A 5,000-nucleotide genomic window follows, 5' to 3' on the forward strand; every position below is an offset into this window, starting at 1 on the left:
AACAAACAAACAAACGAACGGACATATAAATATACAAAGAGAGAGAGAGAGAGAGAGAGAGAGAGAGAGAGAGAGAGAGAGAGAGAGAGAGAGAGAGAGAGAGAGAGGTAAATCGTAAGCAACAAGGGTCTCTCTCTGTGTATCTTTAATTACTTTCTCTCTCTCTCTCTCTCTCTCTCTCTCTCTCTCTCTCTCTCTCTCTCTCTCTCTCTCTCTCTCTCTCTCTCTCTTATATCCTCCTTATCTTAATACAGGAGAGAGAGAGAGAGAGAGAGAGAGAGAGAGAGAGAGAGAGAGAGAGAGAGAGAGAGAGAGAGAGAGAGAGAGAGAGAGAGAGAGAGAGACTAAGCGTAAACTAAAGTATAATGAAAAAGAAATAGAAAAGAAAATTATTAAAGTAGTAGTAGTAGTAGTAGTAGTAGTAGTAGTAGTAGTAGTAGTAGTAGTAGTAGTAGTAGTAGTAGTAGTGGTAGTAGTAGTAGTTATTGTTGTTGTTGTAGTATGTTGTAGTAATAATGAAAATGGTGGTGGTGATAATAGTAGTAGTAGTAGTAGTAGTAGTAGTAGTAGTAGTAGTAGTAGTAGTAGTAGTAGTAGTAATAGTTGATCTTGTTGTTGTTGTTGTTGTTGTTGTTGTTGTTGTTGTAGAAAAACAAACAAAAGGGAGGGAGGGAGGGAGGGAGGGAGGGGGAGGGAGAGAGAGAGAGAGAGAGAGAGAGAGAGAGAGAGAGAGAGAGAGAGAGAGAGAGAGAGAGAGAGAGAGAGAGAGAGAGTAATGTCTTAGAAACAGGAGGCAATAATACTCTCTCTCTCTCTCTCTCTCTCTCTCTCTCTCTCTCTCTCTCTCTCTCTCTCTCTCTCTCTCTCTATCTATCTATCTATCTATCTATCTATCTATCTATCTATCCATATATCTATTAGAGAGAGAGAGAGAGAGAGAGAGAGAGAGAGAGAGAGAGAGAGAGAGAGAGAGAGAGAGAGAGAGAGAGAGAGAGAGAGATTAGAACATTTCAGCTATTTGATTTATTAAGCATTCAAATAAAACAAAAAAAAAACATCAATAATATAGCTTTTCTTTTAATTTGTTAACAATTTGTGACGAATAAAACACATATTTCTTGTTTGTTTATGTTTTGTTTGAGAAATTTCATTATATTATCGTATCAAAGAGTGAATTATCGTACCAAAGAATAAATTATCGTACCAAAGGCTAAATTATCGTACCAAAAGCTAAATTATCACACCGAAGCCTGAATTATCGTACCAGACTAAATTTCGTACTAGAGGCTAAATTATCATACCAAAGGGTAAATTATCGTACCAATGGCAAATTTTTCGTACCCAAGGCTAAATTACATCACCAATGGCTAAACTATCGTACCAAAGGCTAAACTATCGTACTAAAGAGTAAACTATCGTACCAAAGGGTAAACTATCATACCAAATGGTAAACTATCGTACCAAAGGCTAAACTATCGTACCAAAGGGTAAACTATCGTACCAAAGGATAAACTATCGTACCAAAGAGTACAGAGAGAGAGAGAGAGAGAGAGAGAGAGAGAGAGAGAGAGAGAGAGAGAGAGAGAGAGAGAGAGAGAGAGAGAGAGAGAGAGAGAGAGAGAGCATAACGGGGAAAGATAGAGAAATCAGAATTAGAGAGGAGGAACACAAAGGAATACAAAGGAAAGAACAGACAGCAACAGCCCTACTGGTCCTAACGAGGCTGTCTGTGTGTCTATTCTACCCCTACCACTACAGATTCTAAGAGTTAGAGGATGGAGGACACTAGAGATCAAGGAAGGAAAAACAGGAGAGTATAGGGAGGAGGAAAGACTAAGATGTGATAGGAAAGGATGAAAGAGAAATTATACTATTCACTACAGTAACTAAAAAAAAAAAAAAAAAAAAAAAAAAAAAAAAAAAAAAACATTTGATGTAGGCGCAAAGTACGTTATATGAGGGGTTGCTGCGAGGTGATTGTCCAACCTTTGTTTAAAAGTTTCTATTGTGTTACTATCGACAATATGTGCTGGGAGAGAGTTCCAGACATTTACAATTCTATTAAAGAAATAATACTTAGCCTCGTCTGATCTGAAACGCTTACCTATAATCTTGTAGCCATTATTTCGAGTGGTGTTGGAACTGTCAATGATGAGATAGTTGTTTACATTTACGTTATCAAAGCCCCGACACATCTTAAACAGTTCAATTAAGTCACCTCGCATTCGCCGTTTCTCTAAACTGAACAAGTTGAGTTCCCTCAAGCGCTCCTCATAAGGCTTGTTCCGCAGTCGTGGGATCAACTTGGTAACTCTTCTTTGGACTCTCTCCAGCTTGTCTATATCTTTGCTGTAATGGGGTGACCAGAACTGGACGCAGTACTCAAGTAGAGGTCGGACAAGTGTATTAAACAATGTGAGAATTACCCCTTCTGATTTGAATTGGAAAGTCCTACCAATAAACCCAACCAATTTATTTGCTGTTTTAACTACTTCCGAGCAGTGTTTACTTGACTTGAAGTCTGAGGTAATTATAACGCCCAAGTCCTTTTCCTCCTTAACCTTAAGAAGCTCGGTACCGTTCATTAAGTAATCAGTGTGATCGTTATTACTACCAATGTGCAACACTTTACATTTATCTACATTGAAGCTCATCTGCCACTTGTCTGACCAAGTGGCTAAGTGGTCAAGATCAGATTGTAATTTTCTTTTATCCTCAGACGTGACTACTTTATTCATTATTTTTGTAGCATCAGCGAACTTAGATACTTTGCAGGTGAGGCCCTCATCGATATCATTAACGTAAATAAGGAAAAGAACAGGGCCGAGCACTGATCCCTGTGGTACACCACTTACAACTTCTCGCCAGTTTGAAAATTTACCATTTAAAACAACGCGCTGTTTTCTCTCAGACAGCCAGTCTGAGACAGCCAATTGAGAAGTTTTCCATTTATACCATGTGACTTCAATTTAGCTAGTAGCCGCTTATGGGGAACTTTGTCAAAAGCTTTTTGAAAATCTAGATACACTATATCTACTGCCTTTGTTTCGTCGTACATGGTGGAAACATCATGAAAGAAATCAAGCAGATTAGTTACACAAGAACGTCTGTTTCCGAAGCCATGCAGGAGGAGGAGGAGGTGGAGGAGGAGGAGGAATACAAATATAAAGGAATACAAAGGAAAGCCAAACAGCAACAGACCTTTTGTTCCTCACAAGGGTGTTTGGTAAGTTGTAAGCAGCTACAGGGAAGAGAGACAGGACAGCACAGCAGAAGGCTCCTCCCCACCCAGCACTCCCTGCAGCCTGTGGTGGCGTGGAAACACTGCCACAAGTACCCTGCACTAAGCAAACACTGGCGTGGATTTGTCACACCAAAGGTTCAAAGCAGGTTGTGGTGTTCAATCTGCGGTGAACCTTGTACGCCTGGCTCAGGGTGCACAGTGAGGGTGAAGCTGGTGGCTGTGACACAAAGGAGTGTGTCAGTGTGTGCCTGGCTCAGGGTGCACAAGGTGGCTGTGACACAAAGGAGTGTGTCAGTGTGTGCCTGGCTCAGGGTGCACAAGGTGGCTGTGACACAAAGGAGTGTGTCAGTCAGTGAATGCAGCAGGTGTTGGGACAAGAAGACAGATTGTTGGGGACTTGCATCTCTAGGTTTGTCTGTTTCACTTTTGAGTGGTTCAACACAATTGGTGGTTACCATTACTGCAACAACTTGCTGCCACCTATCTGCTGTGTGCGATTAAAGAAACAATGGAGGAGAGGAGGAGTAGAATACAAAGGAATACAAAGGAATACAAAAGGAAAGCCAAACAGCAACAGACCTTTTGGTCCTTGCAAGGCTGTTTGGTAACTACTTCTAAGTAGCCACAGTGAAGAGAGACAGGACAGCACAGCAGAAGGCTCCTCCCCACCCACCACTCCCTCCACCCAGCGCTGGCATGGAAATAGTTGTGACAAGTACCATGCACTATGGAAAAACTGACAGGGAAATTTTGATAGGAAAGGATGAAAGGAAGTTGTACTATTCAGCCTACGGTGAACTCTATACGCCTATCTCAAAGTTAATACAGTTATATTAAAACTGGTGTCTGTAGAATAAGAGTTTATTAGTGAATTTAGTAATTATTGGGACAAGAAGAGAGCTTGTTGGGGATTTGCTTTTAAATATTTTTCTATTTTATTTTTGAATGATTCAATAGTATTGGTGTTCACAATTTGTGCAGGAAGTTTATTCCATATATTTACTATACGATTAAAGAAGAAATGTTTTGCCTCGTGGGATTTAAAACGTTTGGGTATAATCTTGAATCCATTATTTCTTGTTAGGTTAGAATGATCAATGGTAAAATATTGATGTGCATCAATGTTACTATATCCTTTGAAAATGTTGAACACTTCAATGAGGTCTCCTCTTATCCTGCGCTTTGTTAAACTAAATAGGTTTAGTTGTTCCAGTCGTTCCTCATACGGCTTATTGCGCAATACTGGAATCATCTTTGTGACTCTGCGCTGTATCTTTTATAGTTTTTCAATGTCTTTTTTGTAGTATGGGGACCACAACTGTACACAGTATTCTACATGAGGGCGCACCACTCAGTTATATAAGGCAGGAGGAGGAGGAGGAGGAGGAGGAGGAAAACTGAAAAGATGGAAGAATCTCTCTCTCTCTCTCTCTCTCTCTCTCTCTCTCTCTCTCTCTCTCTCTCTCTCTCTCTCTCTCTCTCTCTTGAAAACTTGAAAACACGTACAAAACACACACACACACACACACACACACACACACACACACACAGAGAGAGAGAGAGAGAGAGAGAGAGAGAGAGAGAGAGAGAGAGAGAGAGAGAGAGAGAGAGAGAGAGAGAGAGAGAGAGAAAGGATATTCAAACTAAGCTACAATAAACACCCAACGAGAGATTAGTAGTAGTAGTAGTAGTAGTAGTAGTAGTAGTAGTAGTAGTAGTAGTAGTAGTAGTAGTAGTAGTAGTAGTAATATTGGAC

General features: G+C 40.3%; 1 protein-coding gene and 1 long non-coding RNA gene across 3 annotated transcripts in view; one reads left to right on the plus strand and one right to left on the minus strand.

Moving 5' to 3' along the window:
- LOC135096349 (glutamate-gated chloride channel-like) overlaps positions 1-5,000 on the minus strand; it is a 104,366-nt gene that overhangs the window by 51,938 nt on the left and 47,428 nt on the right. The gene's annotated exons all lie outside the window — the stretch shown is intronic.
- Positions 1-5,000, plus strand: part of LOC135096354 (uncharacterized) — an 89,677-nt gene that overhangs the window by 28,614 nt on the left and 56,063 nt on the right. The window lies entirely within an intron of this gene.

Source organism: Scylla paramamosain, unplaced genomic scaffold (genome assembly GCF_035594125.1).
Source record: "Scylla paramamosain isolate STU-SP2022 unplaced genomic scaffold, ASM3559412v1 Contig3, whole genome shotgun sequence".
Taxonomy (NCBI): domain Eukaryota; kingdom Metazoa; phylum Arthropoda; class Malacostraca; order Decapoda; family Portunidae; genus Scylla; species Scylla paramamosain.